Source organism: Salvia splendens, chromosome 8 (genome assembly GCF_004379255.2).
Source record: "Salvia splendens isolate huo1 chromosome 8, SspV2, whole genome shotgun sequence".
In the NCBI taxonomy this organism is placed as follows: Eukaryota; Viridiplantae; Streptophyta; class Magnoliopsida; order Lamiales; family Lamiaceae; genus Salvia; species Salvia splendens.
Genome location: NC_056039.1, coordinates 26,461,590 through 26,482,595, shown reverse-complemented (window position 1 = coordinate 26,482,595; position 21,006 = coordinate 26,461,590).

Sequence of the window (21,006 nt, the reverse complement as noted above, 5' to 3'; positions counted from 1 at the left end):
TCTCCACACATGGACCGCGTTCTTTTGTTTTCGTTGTGCCAGATAAGAGGCAGTGTTTATTTTACTTTTGGCTCTGATGATCAGAACTTGTATGAACAATCACTCGATTCTGCATGATCGAGTGTATTTTGCTATAAGTATTTCCCTACTTGAGTTTATTCTGTGCGTCTCGTCCTGCTTTGGCTTTAATTTCCCCTAAATTCTATCCCCGCCTCTTATAATCCCTCCTTAGTCACGAATTCCCCGGGTTATGCTATCCTTAGCTAACTTCGGTCGTGACAACAACACAGTTCTCCATCCGTTTTTCCCCACTCTGAAAAATTCCTTCAATCTACCGCGATGATTTCCACCAGAAATCCTTCAAAATCAAACCAGATGACGATTTACCAACTTTCTCCTACTATGGAAATAATTGGCTATTTTGGAGAAAATTCAAACGATTTTAGTTCACGCACACTAATAAATTACTGGAATGAAGTAATAAACTAGTGGAATGAAGTAATAAACTACGACAATGAATTATTGAACATACAATAATGATTAATAGGCAGGTTCAGTCTTAGCATACGAATACATCATAATAAAGAATAAATACTTCATTAATAAAACACTTCATATAGTCTATTTGATTTAATGTGTGCCAAAAATTTAAATAAATTCAAATTCAAAGTGTAGTGAAGTAATAAACAACTGGAATGAAGTAAATAACTACATGAATGAAGTACGAAACCTACTGGAATGAATAATTTACTATAAGAAAATAAGCTCATCAGTTCTTCTTCTTCTTCTTCTTCTTCTTCTTCTTCCTCCATATCTTGTCGCAATTCCTTGAATCAAGCCGACCAACCTCGCCACATTTGACACATTTACAGTCAGGCTTGGACATATTCTTTATTTCTTTCTCAAGTCGTGAAACTTTCTGACTAGTTCAACCCTTGCCGCTATTTAAATGAAGTAATAGAACAGAAAACGAAGTAATAACCTAGCCAAATGAAGTAATAACCCAGGTGAATGAAGTAATAATCTAACTGAATGAAGTTATAGCCTAGGTGTTTGAAGTAATATATAAATCTAAATAATGACGATTTCCAGACTTTCTTCTCCACTCAGAAATGCCTCCAATCAATCGCAACGACTGAAGAAGGTGACGCTGCCCTACAACTTCTTCCACTTCTCAGCCACTAACGGCAACTCGTCCAGCATCCCCTCCAGCCCATTCTCATAACCTCATCAATTATATTCTTATGTCATCTACCATCCTCCCCATCACCACCACCCATATTACGCCGACATCATCATATTCAGATCGTACGCTGCCTGCACCACATCCTCGTTCACGCCCCATAGATGCGCGATGTAGTGAGAAACTGCCGTGAATCCGTTCCATGAATCTGTTCTGCTCTGCCATCAGCTTGTTCCACGACGCTATATGCCTCTTTCCATATGTAGTCGGAGAGCTTTTCCATCTCCACCAGATCGAAGATCCACTCCGCAGAGTGGTGTTTCTTCCTCAACTCTGATGCGGTGGGGCGGGGGAGACCGCGCGATGGAGGTAGTTGTGCCGGGGATAGGTGAGAGAGAAACGTAGAGATCGAGACAAGTGGATTGGATTTGGGAAGGGAAATGGTATATACACGTAACTGCATCATTTTGGTTATTCCAAAACTACCCTTGTGTCAATTTAACTAAATAAAAAAAACCAGCTAATGTGTAATTATTAATAACCATTAGATATGATTAATGGGTGGATGAGATTTGGTCTCTAGTTCGGTCTTTAAGAATGGTTCAACATTGATCACAACTATATATATATATATATATATATATATATATATATATATATATAGGGTAGTTATCAAGGTATAACTAATCTTAAGTGTATAACTAGAGAACAAATCTCAGCCACACATCTTAATGAAATAAATATTAATTATTTTAATAATGTAAAATAGGCCAAGGGTATTTTTGGAAATTAAATTATCAAATTTAAATGAATTACGCAGATTCCTTTCATTCTCATTATGAAAACGGCATTCTCCCCCGACGACTCGCTGTTCTTCACCGATGAAGGCGGCGACGATGTAGGCTCCGCCGCCGAACTCATCATCCGCCTCCACCCTACCAACACCACGCTCAAACCTTCAACCTGTGCAGCGGGCGCAAGGCTCCCCGGCGCATTCGCCACGTTACAGCGGCAGTTAGCAATTGCAATTCATCCATATTTCGTCAATTATTTGATCGCATCTGCAAGATCTGATCTCAATAAGAAAGAACTATGGTGGATTCATGCGATTTATGCTATTCAAATTAAGATTACTATGAAATTGATCATTTGCACTGTTCATAGAATTGAACATTTTGATCGATTCTAGTTTGTGATAGCACCTCGTTAATGGCGATTCTAGTTTGTGATACATGGCTATAATTTCATTGGATGATTATTGTAAATTGTAAGTATGAACTATTTTGGTATTGTTTGATCTACGCAGCTGAAAATTGTATGTTGTGATTGGAATACAAGTAGGAATTTGTGTGCGTGTGAATTGTATGATTTGCAAGATTCGCAGTTTGTTAAGCACTTGTGAATTGCATATTTGCAAGATTATGAAGATGAAACTAAAAAAAATTGCACAAATTAAGAGGAATCGGGCAAAAAGTAGCTTAATTATTCAGAAAAGCAAATGGATTTCGATACCTTCCAATTCATAACCCTGAAATACATCACTCTTAGCATGATTTTACTTCACTCTTGTTTACAAAACGCATCACTCCTAGCATGATTTTACTTCACTCTTGTTTACAAAACACTTCACTCTTATTCTGATTTTACTTCACTCTTGTTCACAAAACACATCACTCTTATTCTGATTTTACTTCACTCTTGTTCACAAAACACATCACTCTTATTCTGATTTTACTTCACTCTTGTTCACAAAACACATCACTCTTATTCTGATTTTACTTCACTCTTGTTCAAAAAACACTTCACTCTTGTTCACAAAACACATCACTCTTATTCTGATTTTACTTCACTCTTGTTCACAAAACACATCACTCTTATTCTGATTTTACTTCACTCTTGTTCACAAAAACTTCACTCTTGTTCAGAAAACACTTCACTCTTGTTCACAAAACACATCACTCTTATTCTGATTTTACTTCACTCTTGTTCACAAAACACATCACTCTTATTCTGATTTTACTTCACTCTTGTTCACAAAACACATCACTCTTATTCTGATTTTACTTCACTCTTGTTCACAAAACACTTCACTCTTGTTCAGAAAGCACTTCACTCTTGTTTACAAAACACATCACTCTTATTCTGATTTTACTTCACTCTTGTTTACAAAACACATCACTCTTATTCCGATTTTACTTCACTCTTGTTTACAAAACAAATCACTCTTTTACTTCACTCTTGTTTACAAAACACATCACTCTTATTGTTAATTTACTTCACTCTTGTTTACAAAACACGTCACTCTTATTGTGATTTTACTTCACTCTTATTTACAAAACACATCACTCTTATTCTGATTTTACTTCACTCTTGTTTACAAAACACATCACTCTTATTCTGATTTTACTTCACTCTTGTTTACAAATTACATCACTCTTATTCTTATTTTACTTCACTCTTGTTTACAAAACACAAAGAACAACACATAAATATGAAGTGATCTAATTCCAAACTCAAGCACCATCAAGATTCAAGAAATCAAATTCTCATAATAGTAGTGATCAAAAATATATGCCAGTGCAGCAAACACAAAATTGAAGCAAATTAAGTGCATTATTTAGCAACAATTATCCAAAACTGAAACTCTAATCAACAAAAATCAATGATTTCTGTGAGCATGGAAGTAGAATATGACAGCAGCAGCAGTGGCAATGGCTGTGACCATCCACCTCCTTCCACCGCCGATCTCCCTAATCACCATCTCCTTCTCATCAAAGCACATCTGCATTTCCTACTCTGCCAAATCTTCCGATTCTACTTTCTCCACAATCCTTTCCAAAACCTGGATTCGCTCATCTCTAGCATCCAATTCCACCATCAGCGATGCCTTTTTCCTCCAATTCAGCGTCCGATTCCTGCAGAACGTGACGACAGCGACGCCAACATCGACGAGAAGGTTGAATCGCGCGAATTTTGCAGAAGAGAGAAGAAAAGGTTGAATCGCACAATGAGGTTGAATTCTAATTTGCCGACGTATCCTATTTTTGGATATGCAATGACCATTATACCCCTGCCTTGTTATTGTAGAGTAAATTTGTGATTGAGGGAACTAATTTCTCCTTAAATTCAAAAATTAATACTAGCCCTTGATTTTTTTGATCTTGTGGCTATTATTTGTTCTCTAGTTATATGGTTAAGAGGTGTTTGCCATAGATCATGACCCTATATATATATATATATATATATATATATATATAGGGATGTGATCAATGTCGAACCATTCTTAAGGGCCGAACTAGAGACCAAATTAGGGCCCTCCATTATTTTAATCTTGTGGTTAGGATTAATTTACAATTAATTTAATTATTTATTCAATAAAAACATGTTGAGGGGTATTTTCGGAAATCAGTTTATTAATCTTCATAAAAACGTGAATCTCTTTCCTTCTCTCAATTCATACAATCTTCACACAATCTTCATCAATTTTTACGCAATCTTCATCAATTTTCTCACAATTTACGTTAGTTGTATATTCTTCTTCAATTTGCATCGATCTCCACGATCTACCTCAATCGCGATCTGTCTCAATCCGCAATTCACGATCGTTTTGCAATTGCTGCAATTGTTGTCAATCGCGATCTGTCTCAATCCTTCAATTCACGATCGTTTGCTGATTCACTACTTTCCTGATCGATGCAGCATACGAATGCTTCAACTCCATTGGGTTTTGCTTCCTCAATTCACGATCGTTTTGCAATTGCTGCATCGTCGATCAATCGCGATCTGCATCAAATTCTCGATCGATCTGCCTCAGTTTTCACAATTCCTTCAATTCACGAACTGCATCAATTGTCATCCATGGAGAATTCCACACGTGAAATTCATCAGCATCTCGACGAAGTAGGAAAAACACCGACAAATTATGCGGTTGAAGATGGATCTTCATCGACCAATAATGAAGAAGCTACTAGTATTGGATCAATTCTGGATGATCTACAATATCAAGGAGGCACTCTATTTGATACAGATTCATATTCAGATTCAGAGCTAGAAGGAGAAAGTAACTCAGTTGAAGGTTTGTAATTGTTAATTTTTTCATTCTATAGTGTAAACAGATTCATAATGAAGTAAAAAGGTCGAATTAATGAGGTAAAAAAATACACTAATGAAGTATTTTTATCGTAATATAATATGCTGACATGCTCTATATTGTATGCGATAAATACGACTCATAATGAACTACTATTTAATTATAATGAAGTAGTAATACAGAGGAATAAACTTATATTCTTGTTGAATGAATATATTTTGTTTTGTTTTTATTTTCCACTAACAGTAGTTTATATGCGATCAATACGAACCATAATGAACTACAAACACCAATTGAGGTACTTCGTGAGACCAGAATTCCGATTACTTCTCAAGCTTACCTTCAGAATCTCATAGAAAAATTCTGATTATGGATGATCTACAAACACCAATTGGCACTCTTCATACAAATTCAGATTTAGAGGTAGAAGAAGAGGACAACTCATTTGAAGGTTCACAGTTTTTTTTTATTCATTTTTTTTTATACCTGATGTGTTTTTAATTTTGCTAAAGTTTTTTAACACATCCGATGAAAAATCTATTGTTGAACCTTATTGATGAATGAATTATATTTAATAAGAGATTAACAATTTGTATTTTTTTTTATTTTTTCACGTTTGTAGTAATAAACAGATCAGTATGAAGTAATAGTTTATCTGAATGAATTACTAGGTTGTATGCCTAAGTAAGAAGAAGAAGAAGACGAAGAAGAAGAAGAAGAAGAAATGCTTATTTCCTTATAGTAAATTATTTCATTCCAGTAGGTTTCGTTGAATTTTTCACACTTGTTGAAATAAACATATCAATATGAAGTAATTTATTTCCAGTAGGTATTACTTCATTTTTATAGTTTTTATTTCATTACAGTAAGTTTATTACTTCAGTTCATTATTTAATAAATTAAAAATGAAAATGTTTTTACTTCATTCAAGTAAGTTTAGTACTTCATTCCATCACGTAATATATTGAAAATGAGTAGATTTTTACTTCATTCCATACTACTTCATTTAAATGAGTTGTTACTTCATTCAAACAGGTTTTTAGTTCATTGCATGCAGTAGGTTTTCAAATGATTTAACACATGTTTCATTCGAATTCATTGAACTAGGTTTTTACTTCATTCCAGTTGGTTTGTATTTCATTTCAGATGATTTTTACTTCATTAATAAGTTTATTATTTCATTCCAGCACGTAATATATTGAAAAGGAACACATTTTTTACTTTATTCCATATTACTTCATTTAAATGAGTCGTTACTTCATTCAAACAGGTTTTTAGTTCATTGCATGCAGTAGGTTTTCAAATGATTTAACACATAATGATAATAATAATTTTGCAACAAGTATAATTCTGCCAAATCCACGACCTTTGAGTTATATGATTGGTTGTGTTAATCTTTATGTGTGTTTCTTCTTGTTTCGTATTGTTTAGTTGTGATGCAGATTACTGGCAAGCATGAAGTGCAAAATAAAAATACTACTTGGGAGAATTATTCAAAAAAGAAATGCATATATTGCTTGATTCGGGCTAGAGAAGCTTCGAGAACAATTTATCGTCATCCGGTTTGATTTAGAAGGATTTCTGGTGGAAATCGTCGCTGTAGATTGAAGGAATTTTTGGGAGTGGAGAAGAACAGTTGGAGAACTGTGTTGTATGTATAGTTTGCGAAGAATTAGTATTGTAATGAACTAAATAACGAACTTGATGAAGTTATAACCTCAAATAATGAAGTGATATGAACATAATTGTATTATATGCATATTTTGTGAAGAATTATAATTTTAATGAACTAAATAACGCACTTGATGGAGTAATAACATCAAGTAATGACATAATATGAATTGAACCGTGTTGTATGCATAGTTTGCAAAAAATTATATTTGTAATGAACTAAATAACGTACTTGATGAAGTTATAACCACATGGAATGAAGTAATTAACCACTGAAATGAAGTATCAAAACTACTGGAATGAAGTAACAAATTACAATTAAATAAATGTATCATTATATTGTCAGAAAAAAATAAATGAAGTAATAAATTACAAACTAATAGATGAAGTGATGGAACTATCTGAATTAAGTAATAGCTTGGTTAAATGAATTAATAAATAATGAATGAATAATATTAGAAATGAAAAGAACCAAATGACTATTAATATTGGCGTATAACATATTGTACTAATAAATTGAAAAATACCAGTGCAGAACTTATTTCCAGTAGGTATTACTTCATTTTAGTATGTGTTTACTTCATTCCAATAGGTTTATTACTTCAATCCAGTACGTAATAAATTGAAAATGAATATATTTTTACTTAATTCTAGTACGTTTATACTTCATTCAAGTAAGTGTATTACTTCATTCCATCCATTACGTAATAAATTGGAAATGAACATATTTTTACTTTATTCCAGTAGGTTTATTACTTCATTCAAATGTGTCATTACTTAATTCAAATAGGATTTTAGTTCATTCCAATAGGTTTTCACATGATTTAACACATGTTTCTTTCAAATTCATTGGATTTTTTTTACTTTATTCACTTTAAATAATAGCACAATTTATTCCAGTAGGTTTATTACTTCATTCCAAAAGGTTAATACTTCATTATACTAGGTTTTTACTTCATCCAGTAGGACTCCAAATTCTTCTACAAATACTTCGTTTCTGCAGTGTCCACGGAATCCACTCTAGAGTGGTCACTCGACAGCAAGCAAGCAATGTGAGTTTTATAATTCATTCATAAATCAGAACATTATTTTATAATGCATACAATTTCACATTGTTTAGCTGTAAAGCACATTTCAATAGTTAGCGATGACAACTAACAAGATTAATTGAATGAACTGATTTTCAATAGATTTACAACATGTATAATCTGCATATACCTGTGTGTGTATTTATATTTGTGCTTTTAAATTTAACATGCCAAAATATTTGTGCCCCATGAGGCTCTTTCACCTTCCCTTGTAAAAACTGATGAAGTTATGGTATTGGGTTGTAGATGAGGCTTCCAGTTGCAGCAGTGGCTCTGATGGTAATGCTAGGCAGTTTCGGCAGGGCTTTTGGTATTGGATTTGTGATAGATAGAGAAGAGTGCTTCTCTCACAAGGTAGAGTATGGAAACACCGTACATTTCTCCTTTGTGGTGATTAGATCTGAGCAGCAATGAACACGGTGAGCAGATGCAGCGCGAAGGAGATGACGACAACGTAGCTTCGAGTGGAAATAGGCAGAGTGGAGCCAGATAACTCCGAGCGCAAACCGATGGTGGCTGTTACGACGCATCTGCGACTATGGTGAGGTGACGGCGCATAAAGGGCGTGACAGCCGTGAGAGTGACAGCAGCACATGCCGTCTCACGCCGGTGAAGGCAGCGGTACCGCGAAGGAGGGCCAAATGCGTTGAGGACGACGAGTTCTAGGGATTTCAATTTTGTTTAGAGAGAGAGAGATGGATGGAGGAGAGATTTAGACGGAGGAAATAAGAGAAGATGAGATGGGGTAGGAGATGAGCTCATATATGTTTTGACCGAAATACCCCTGCATTGAAGTAAATTGTCTACCTAATGAAGGAGCGAAATTAATTTAGCATGGTCTAATCTCATCCATTAAACCCTAGATCTAAGGGCCCTAATTTGGTCTCTAGTTCGGTCTTTAAGAGAGGATTTATGAATAATGGGACTCTATATATATATATATATATATCATTTTTGGCCTTTTTTAGCAACAACTAGATAAATGAAGATAAAGTTGCTAGCCTTTTCTCACTTTTTTCATTTTTTTCTATACTTTTTTTTCTTCAGGATATGAAAGATAAACAATGTAAGATAAATCTAAGGATAGATCAATACCAGTTGGCTCTAATACCAAATGATATGGATTGGGATACGACGAAAGACCAGTTGGATATATTGATCCAAGAACCCCACGTATAACGATTGGCAGCAGACTCCCTTGATTGATAATCTGGTTTGATCCACTCCAAGAGCTTGGAAAACCTCGACCCGTTGACTATATGATCAGCCAAGAACCTCGGTATGGTTGAACGCCACAAGAACTTGCTCAACGTATCTTGATAAGTTCCAAACAAGTGAAATACTCTACAAAGAGAATTTAACTCACAAAGATAAAGTCTATTTCGTTTTGATCAATGGTGCCCTGAAATGACATGCTTACAAGCCTATTTATAGGCTAGAATGGACTCTTGAAAGTATCACATCATTAGTACAACTTAGACCTTTAAAATGACTCATGTGAAAAATAACTTCTAAACTATTGGTGTGACTTTAGAACATCTAAAGTCACTTATTTAACTCAAAAAGTGACATTAAAAGGACTCCTCATTTTGGCTGATCCAAAGTGACGAAAATGACTTCTTTTTCTTCAATTTGGGCCTCCAAAATGTGATGTCTTAGTCCAAACTTCATGCATGGGGCAGCCCATCAACTTGAATGATATTCACCATTTGGCCCAATATTGGTTGTCCTTTGACTTAGGCTTTTATTTCAGCAACTAAAAGCATCATGGACTCATTTATCTTCTTAGCTTTAGCTCTTGTAATTGGCCTACTTTGGATGATCATGTGATCCATCTTGTTGTCCTTGTAGAATAGCTTGGGTACGTCTCCATCACCTAGGGATCAGAGCCCTACACCTCTCTATATATAAAAAGCTCAGCGCAAGTAGGAGGAAGTCGACGCGGTCCAAGGTGTGCATCTTAGGAATTCAGCTCTCTTCTAGGGCTGAAATGGAAGCTCATTTCACTTCATTTTCGTGATTTTTTTTCACACACACTTGGTTCCTATTCTAGTTTAATTTCGTGGTGTTTTGGGTGTTAGTTTTTATTACTTAACTTGCTTTGGTTTTGTAATTCCGCTTCGAGAAGGAGCGATGAAACAATTTTCAGTTTCTTTAGTCTACTTTCAGTTTATGTGTTTGTTGCAACTCTTGATATTTTTGGATCCATTAATTCTAGTGTTATGATCTCAATTCCCGTTGCAATGCTCTGTTATTATGCATGAATTCTCTGATCTGTGTTTTATTTCCTATTTTCGATGCATATCTTAGCTCAAATGTTTTGTTGCGGTTTGAGGGAAGATCTAAGTCTTCGATTCATATTTTGTCTAGTTGCGAAGAATATTATGGATAAAGTGTTTTAGGATGTTTAGATAGATAGATGTGTTGGTATTTCTGCATGATCATGGGTTAGTCTCCTATTTACGTGAGTGCAGTTTAGTTCTTAGGGTCAGATTTAATTTTACAAGTTGTTATTATAAGATTTGTTGTTCGTGACTGTTCAGATCTGTTTATGCTTTGTATTTTATGTTGATTCTGTGAAGAAGATGAAGTTGTTAGGATAGTTTTACTTTATCGTACGTTTTGCAGGAGATTGACAGTCTTCCACTTTATTCGGTTTGTCCATTTCAGGAAATTGCATGATGAGCTGATCAAGTAGATTTTATCCTGTTTAGCAAGTGGATCAGTTTAGTTAGTTTAGTCTCTTAAGTCAAGAATCTCAACTTAACCCACCGTAGTGAAGCGTGGCAGCAGCCATCCCATTCGTGTCCGCAACCAATGTTAAACACATCATCTCTGTGGGATCGATCCTTACTTCCCTATACTAGTTAATAGTCTTGTGGGTTAAGGTTTTGAAAACACTTTTGCGTTTCTCTGTTCATCTCACTCAAGGCGGATTAAGTCAAGTTGATCAGTCTAAATCTCCACTGGATCCACTCACCTGTGTTCGCAAGTAGAAGGCACACATCTAGCCAGCTTGATCAGTTTGACAATCCAACTTGAGCAAGCCACAACGATAAACAAAAGATGAGAATGAAGGAGAGCAAAATTGTGGACTTTCAGCTATACTAGATCTACCATGTATGCTTGCATGTATTTTTAGTGCTAATAAATAGTGCATCAGTCATCTTCAGTGAGACGGAGGGAATAGTACTCTATTTCACAATAAAAGTCACATTTTGTCATTTTGGTCTATAATAATAGTCGCATTTTACTTTCTCCTCTCCACAATAACAGTCACATTTTATTTTTACCATAAATGGTAAGTAACTAACTCATTTCGCTCACATTCTATTATAACATTAAGGCAAATTACATGTAAAGTCATGAACTTTCAAAATAGTTTGGTTTTTCCCTTAAACTCTAAATATTGCATGAAAAGTCATTAATTTACCGGACTGTATAAATTTCTCATCCCACCCGACCTGATAGATTTCCAACACAAACTTATCCTACGTGGCCCGCCGGAGGCATGACTTGGCAAAACTTCACTAATTCTGATTGTTTCTCTCCTATCTTTGCAATCTCTGACTCTTGACTTATCACAAACATACAAGTAGCACAAATGAAAACATACAAATCAAATTTCACTAATCGAATTCAACATACAAATTGACATAAACATACAAATTGAATTCCAAAAATCGAATTCAGAATAAAAGTAGCATTAATTCCACAATTTGAATTGAACCCTAAATTTTTCATTTGTCAAGTCAAGCCTCCAGCGTGCCACGTAGGATAAGTTTGTGTCGGAAGTTTATCGGGTCAGGTCAGGTCGGATGGGAAATTTACGCAGTCGGCAAAGTTCATGACTTTACAGGCAATTTGCTCTAAAATCAATATAAAAAAGTGGACCATATATTCTACTAACTTTTTATTATTTACGGTTTGTAAAACACGTGCACGCACTAAATTTGACTCCTATTGTGGGATGGAGCGTCTAATTTTATAACGCCCACAAGATAGTAGTAATAATTTTCTAACGCCAGTAATAATTTTCTAACGTGAACAAGTTGGCTCAAATAAAATTTTAAATAAAGAAAATCATAGTTTTATTTATCTAGAACTCAATTAAATCACTAAAAAATACTGTATATGTGGTTGCACATAATTTATTGTGATCACTTTCAACTACAAACGGTTTGTCAATTAGGGGCTATGTGTTATATTTAATTTGTTTTTTAATAATCATCATGTATGATGACGGGGAACTCTATTAAATTAATTTTCTATTAAAAAAATAATAGAGAAATAGTGACAGTATAACCATATTTCTCTTATGATTTGATTCCCTTATTATCATAGTATTTATCTTCTTTTTTTCCCTTATTATGATTTATTTCTAGTGGTTAGATTTAACCTAATTTACTTCCTTTATTATAGGATATCCCACGTATTATAAATATGAAGATTTGATCGCCGCTCAATGTCATCAAATCTGCGGTTAGGCTTGCAAATTTAATCCGCGGGTTTCGGGTATACCCGACCCAATACCCGACGGGTTTTGGGTACCCGAAACCCGAAATTATGGGTTCGGATACGGATTTGGGTAGTTAATGTTATGATTTTTCGGGTTTAGCGAACCCGAAACCCGTATTAGGGTATCCGATTAAACCCGATTAATAATGTATTTGTGATAAATATTTTTATTTAAACATCATGTTGCATTATATATGTTCTTACTTTATATTTTCAATATATAGTTATGCTTTCTCCGTTTTATTACATGTTTATTTAAAATTTTAAAAAAATTATTTTTAATCTCTTTTGAGTAGTGTTTATTTTTCTAATGTCTATTATATAAATATATATGGTCGTGGAATCATAATCTAGAGAGAGCTAAAGCATTAAAATTGAAGTGTAAACTTTTAATAATAGTCAATAAATAGTACTAATAGTATTGTGTTATTTTTAATAATTTCTATTCTCGTTACAATATAACTTATATAAATAGAATAAATATGAAATATAATAATTTCGGGTTTATGGGTACCCGACGGGTACCCGAATTTGCTGGCCTATCTGCGGTTTTCGCTCTCAACTTTGCTTCCAAATTTTTCTTGATTATATGACAAACCGCAGTGCTTGACCTAAATACCCTTGAATTGAAGAAATTGTTGTATGTGATGAAGGACGCAAAGTAACACTACATCATTCCATCTAATTCATAAAGATCCAGTGATCTTATTTTGATCTCTAATTTTATATTAAGAAGTAGACTCATATAATGAGACTGTGTTGACATTTATAGATATAATTGACATACTCATGTCAATATATTAATATTTTTAATAACGTATGTTTGATAGGTAAATAACTTATAAAATTCTATGAACAAAATCTACCCTACCAAATATGCTATAAACTAGTAAATTATCACAATTAATACATTAAACTAGTTACATTATAACACAATTTCTTTTTATAAAATTCTATCATTGAATAAGTTATCAAAGTCTAACTAATAAACTAGCACAATTATTACATAAACTAGGTATCACTATAATGTATAACACAAACTCTATCTCCTCTCTTTTACCAAATATTACTACTGTCCATATAAAAACATAATGCCGCCTACTCTATCTCCTCGACGTGTGGTTATGATTACAATAGGATAACAATTTATACAACAATATACAACATTTAAAATAGCCGCCAATCTAGTCACGAAAAAGACTTTCCTTTTAACTGCTTCAATCCTATCCTTCCAACATAATATCAAATTCATATTATACTGTAAAATTTGGATCAACCAATATATATTCTTTTATCGTGATTTGTGAATCTGTGATTGGGCTTTATATGTTATTATTAAAATTCTCAAAATTCTATAGGTTTGCGGATTAAGGCATAAAGTTATATACTCCATATGGAATGGCAGATAACTTAAATGGTAGCGAGTTCGCTTGCCTCTATCTTTTTTTTATTTAGTAATTACCAAGGATATCATTGGCGGACCTAGTGACTATTTCCCGCGCTAATTTGTAGGCGCCTCAAAAAGTGGAACAGCTGGCCCGTGGATTTAAAACTGCTCCATACCCAAAGACAGGGATCGATCCCCTAACCATTTCATTAATAATGGACGAGTCTCATGTCACTCCTTGGGTTGCCTCTATCTTCTTTATTTGAGAGCTAGTCAAAGATAGTTCACTCAAATGAATTTTACTATTATTAAAATTTATATAACCTACTAGAATTGAACATGCAAATCCATGCATTGAATGTTTTTATGTCGATGTTAACCCAACAAAACTTCGTTTTCGTCAATGACCATTTATGTTTTTTGCTACCATACATGCAACTACAGACCACTAACTAAATAAAAAATAATCAGTTATTTATATAATTATATTAATTAAAATAAATGTTATAACCTTAAAATAATACTCCCTCCATCTTGTAATCTGAGTCTCCACTTTCCACTGACATGAATTCTAAGAAATGTGAATTTAAAAAATTAATACAATATTGTTTCATGAAATATGAATAAAATTAGTTAATAAAATGTAAAATCTTTTTATCATTTATAGTTCAATAAAATGAGATTTTTAATGGGAGACATATTGAAAATGATTAAAAGAGACTTCTACAAACAAATTGATCAGCGAGGAAGTGTGTAGTACAAGAAAATTTCACGTAAATTTTTTTTTGTATATTTTAAGTGGATGCATCTCATCAATTTCCAACTAAACTAATACACGGCGATAAATATTTTGGCAGTGATAATTAATGCTCCTTCCCACGATAAAAGTTACATTTTGTCATATCAATACGTCTTATAATAAGAATCACATTTTACTTTACCATAAATCGTAAGTAGCTCTCACATTACACTAACTCACTTCACTCATATTTTATTATAAAATCATATAAAAAAGTGAGCCTCATATTCCACTAACTTTTTTAATTCACTATTATTTATATTTCTTAAAACTCGTGTTCACACCAAATGTGACTCCTATTATAGGATGGAGGAAGTACTTCGTAGTATTATATATTAATCCTTCTATAATAATTTAATAAAATAATTTAAATTAACTTTATAAATTTAAGAAAAAAATTAACTTTTGATTAGATAATAGTACATAATTATTTTTAAACTAAGCTCAAAATCATATGTAGATTTCGTAAATTTTCAATTCATCTGTTTTTAATTACTATAAAATAATATGCTTGATAATAAAATAATTTAAATAAATTTAATTCAATTTAATTTAAAATACAGACACTTATGCACGTCTACATTTACCTTTTTTTAGAAAGCGGTGATATTTTTAATATAAATATGATTTTTTTTGCAAAAAGTTGTCATGATTTTAAGTGGTGATTCACAATTTCCGATCTATAATTACCGTACACAATGAGTTGAAGGCATAAATATGTAATTGGATAATGGTCATTGGTCAAGCTAAGAGCCCATTTTTAAAAGTAGAAACTATAAAGTACTACAATGATTTATTTGTAGAATACATATATATGAATTCATTTGAAAATATAAGAATTAATATTTACCATTATAAATACTTCTTCGTTCCCCAAAATCTGATACATTTTGTCATTTTTTAGTACCCACTATTTAAAAACAAACTCCCTCCATCTCAAGTTATTTACGTCGTATTCCATTTTGGGTTGTCCCAAGTTATTTGAGTCATTTCTCTTTTTGGCTAAAAACAAAACATCTAATCACACTGACTTTATTATTTCTTTTACTTTATCTTCTCTCCTCTCTCTTAATTTATTATCTCTTCTACTTTATTTAACTCATTAAACACAACTTTCTTAAATCTCGTGCCGAAAAGAAACACCTCAAGTAACATGGAACGGAGGTAGTATTTATTTATTTTTCCCACTTTTCGTAAATGGACTTCGTACTCCACTAACTTATTACACTCACATTTTACTATAATTATATAAAAATGAGATCCACATTTCACTAACTTGTTCTCCTTTTCTTTATAAAGTCAAACAATTTCTTAAAACTCGTGTTGATCAAAGTGTGTCTTTAATTGGCAAACGGATGGAGTACTAATCTAATATTACGAAATTATTCTATACTTGAATCTTTAGGATCTAAAAAATTTAAAATAATTTTCAAATATTTATTGAAGTTATCACAATCTTCAGCCTAATATGAAATTATATTTGTAATTCAAATCTAATCACATTAAATATACATTTGTTGTTGAGCTATATCAGAAATACCATTGATTATGCTAATGCGTTGATTAATATTGATAAAACATCAGAAAATTACATTGATAAGAAGGAAATTATGTTAATTTTTCTTGACTACACAAAGAAATAAACTTAAATTTTTTATTTATCAAAAATCCCACTCGACATAAAATAACAACCTAAAATGCTCCTTTTCACCACCTTCATTAGAGCATCCACAACGGTGGTGGGAGGGAAGGCCGCCGTCCGTGCCAGCGGCGAGGACGAGGACCGCCACCGCTGCGCTCGCGCCGCTGGCACGGCGCTGCTCGATGCATCGAGCAGCGCCGTGCCAGCGAGCAGGCGACGTGGTGGCTTATGATTGGGAAACGGCATAGCCGTTGCCTTTGAATTATTATTTTTTATTTTAAAATCGTTTTTAAATTATATAAAATGATTAAAAAAATTTCCAAATCCCAAAAATATGGCCGTTTTTTTCCCGTTTTTTCTGAATTTTTTTGAGTTTTTTTTTTATTTTTTTCCCCCAAAATCATCTATAAATACACACATTCATCATCCATTTATCACATCAATTCATCTCCCATTCATCTCTCATTCTTAAAATTCTCATACAAACTATCAACACATTCATCCCTCATTCAAAACCTCAAATGGATTTCACCCATATTATGGCGGAAGCGGAACGCGAAGAACAAGAATACTAAAAACAACATCGTGCCGCTTACGAAGCATATGTCGCGGCGAATACCCCCGCTCCTCCTCCTCAACGAACCAGATCAAATCGGCGCTACATCCATCGTGACCGGGAGGGAGCCCACGAAAGGCTCGTTGCCGACTACTTCAGGCGCCGTTTTCGCATGTCAAAGCGCTTGTTCATGCGAATTGTCAACACATTGTCCGCACGTGTTGAATTTTTCCAAACAGGTCAAGATGCAGCCGGCCGGCAAAGTATCACGCCGTTGCAGAAGTGTACGTGTGCCATCCGACAACTCGCTACTGGGCAAACGGCCGACATCTTCGATGAGTATTTGCATATCGGTGAGTCCACTGGAATCCTTTGTCTAAAGAATTTTTGCGAGGGCCTTCGTTCAGCTTTCGGGGATGAATTCCTTCGGGCACCCAGCACCGATGATTGCCAACGGTTGCTGCGTCTTCACGAATCAGTCCATGGCTTCCCCGGAATGCTTGGCAGCATTGACTGCATGCATTGGAGGTGGAAGAATTGCCCGAATGCTTGGAGGGGGCAACACTTAAGCGGTCACAAAGGCGGCGGCCCAACACTTATCCTTGAGGCGGTCGTCGACTACCGCCTATGGATTTGGCATGCATATTTCGGCGTTGCCGAAGCCAACAACGACTTGAACGTGCTCTATTCTTCACCACTCTTCAATGATGTGATGAATGGTGTAGCACCGGTGATCGACTTCACCATCAACGGAAATACATACCACATGGGTTACTATCTCGCCGATGGTATCTACCCAAGGTGGTCGACGTTCGTGAAGACGCTCCACAACCCGCACGACCCGAGGCGGGTTCTTTTTGCGCAGCGTCAAGAGTCCGCGCGGAAAGACGTTGAAAGAGCCTTCGGGGTCCTTCAAGCCCGATTTAACATTGTGAAGGCCCCGGCTCGGCTTTGGTACGTGAATAATATCGCCGACATCATGTTTACGTGTATTATCTTACACAACATGATTATAGCCGACGAAGGGCCAAGGGCGGCTAGCTTCTACGACGAGGATGAAGCCGGAAGCTCAACAGCGAGGTCTCCCCCACGCCGAGGTGAGCATACGACGGTTGGCCAGAGGATCGAGACAAGGCACACAATGCGCGATACCCGAACCCACATTCAGCTACAAGAAGACCTAATCAAACACATGTGGGCGAAATTCGGCAACGAGTAGTGGTTTTTTTAATTTTTAGTATTTTAATTATGTAATTTTTAATTTTTAGGATTTTAATTATGTCGTTTTTTATTTTATTTGTCATTTGTAATATTATTTATGTTTTTTTAATGAATTTTAGTATTATGGAAATGTTTATGTTTAATTGAATATTAAATTAATTGTGCTCGTCCTTGCGGAAGAGCACAGTTGTGGGTGTTGTGCTCTTGCCAGAGAGCAGGCATGAATAGTACCGCCCGGGCCCACAACCGTGCCGCTGGCAAGAGCACGGTTGTGGATGCTCTTATTTATGTTACTGTCTGGCAGATAAATCTCACATGTCGGAGTATTGATTGAACGTGTCTATGGTACATTTATCATCTAAATAAGGATATGGTACCTAAACCTTTTCACAAATTTCAGACATGCGTCTCTTTTCAGAAATCCACAAAAAATATAATAAAATCAAGCAAAAATCTCCCATCAACATTATTGAACTCACAAAGTCCGAGTTTCATGAAACTACAACGAAATTTCCTTGCCGAGTAAAATAGGGCCACCAATTTTGTCTTGTTACATGATTCCTTAATAATTTTTAAAATTAAACAACACCTTCATGTATTTCTTTTACAACCCTTCTATTTCAATAAGCATTACATGCATTAATTTATATCTTAACAATGTCACAATAATTTTAAGAGATATATATATATATGGGTTTTCCGGTGGTGGTTCCGCTAGCGAAGCTCGGGCTTGCTGGAGGTGGAGGCGGGTTTGCGCCGCTTCTGACGACGGCTTTGATTTGGCCTTTCGTATTAAAGGTTACTTTTAGCTTCAGACCGCTGCGGGAGACGTGCTTGGACATGGCGGATTCGCTGAGGCTGTTTTTGTTTCAGATGAGCCAGATAGCGTTTGAGGGCGGGGCGGATGGAGGTGGGCCGCGGTGGCAGAGAGCGCTGCGTTTGGTGTACGAGAGGCTTGTGCACGTGCGACGTACGCAGTCGGACGAGGAAACGTTGCTTGCTCTCTCAATGCATGCACTCTAGCTAATTAATAATCTCTTTATTTGATTTCTTTAATTTGTTTGCTAGGTTTGTTCATCTCTTTTAATATATTCATTCCTTAACTTAATTTTTCTTCTTTTTGTTTTCTTCCTTTGTTATTCTTAGTTTTGGACATGCACGTCTCGAATCTATTAGACAAAAACACTACTCCATTTGAATGAAAAACACTACTCCATTTGAATGAGGTTGATCATGAGTCTCTAAAATCGACCTGTTTTCATGAGTCTCTAAAATCAATATTTACATTATTTCTAATCACTATGTACATTATGCACTCCTATAGTCCTATTATAAATTTTGTTTTTTAAATGTGAACGACATAGATAAGGCGGGAGCATGCTCTTGAAATGGATATTGTAAGGGTCAGATCCGATAGGGTTTACAGTCTATCTTAGACATCTTTTATATTAATCTTAAGTTCTGACAGATAGGAGTATACAAGAAATGTTAGATCTATGAAATTACAAAATAAACGACAGAGTACAAGATTTCACACATTTTTAATGCAACTAACTGACTAAGTTAAGGACGCTATTTTGTGTTTCTAATTAAATAAGTATATCACTAATGCTTCAAAAAGTGCCCTTTTTGTTAGTGTCCTAACTAAATTAGAGGACATAAATGGGAAGTGTCCTAAAAAAGCAAAATATTAAGCTATTTTGTCTTTAATTTAAAAACGTTTTCTTTTGCATCCTAAATTATTGGTATTTTTTACAATTTTTTAAAGCAAATAATTGCATCTCTTATTTTGCATCCTTAAAAATAAGTTTTTGTAGTGACCTCTCTCAAGATCACACATATATTGCGGAGCTATATTTTATGGCAATTTTACACTAAAAATTGAATTCACACGTTTTAGGTGACAAATGACTAAGGAATATAGCAAAACAACATTCTTCTTCAAGCACTTTAATTCACATTTTAGTTTTTTGTTCTTGATTTCATATTGACCTACTGTTTTGTGCTCGATGCAGCATTTATTTAGTTTTCATATTTTCCTACTCAGATCTGTTTAAGTTTACGTTTGATTTTCATGTTACAATATTTTTACGATTAGCATAGAATATAAATTTTATTTTTTTAAATGTGAACAACATAGATAAGGCTGGTGCATGCTCTATCTAAGAAATCTTTTATACAGTATTAATCTTAAGTTCCGACAGATTGGTTACATACACATAGTAATACACAAAATTATGGAGTGCACAAGAAATGTTAGATCTATGAAATTACAAATATTACTCCATAAACGACAAAGAGTGCAAGATTTCACACATTTTTAATATAATTAAGGATGTTATTTTGTGTTTCTAAATATATTACTAACGCTTCAAAAAGTATTTTTATTGTTGGTGTCTCAATTAAAAGTAGAGGATGCAAATGGAAGCATCCTAAGAAAAGCAAAAAATTAAGCTAATTTATCCTTAATTTTAAAATGTTTTCTTGTACATCCTAAATTGTTATTACTTTTTATAATTTTCTAAAGCAAATAATTGCTTCTCCTTTTTTCATCCTTAAAAAATACTCTCTCTGCTCCATAGTAATAGAGTTATTTTTCCATTTTGGACGTTCTATAGTAATAAAATCATTTCCTTTTTTAGTACTCCTAATTTATCACAGTTTGACTCGGCACGAGTTTTAAGAAATGTAATAGAAAGTGAGTTGAAAAATTTAGTGGAACGAGGGTCCTACTTTTATATAGTATTAGTTTTATAATAAAATGTGAGTGAAAAAATAAGTTAGTACAATGTGGGGTCTGCTACAAAAAATGGTAAAAGTGAAATGTCACAAACTTTTAGGGACAGACGAA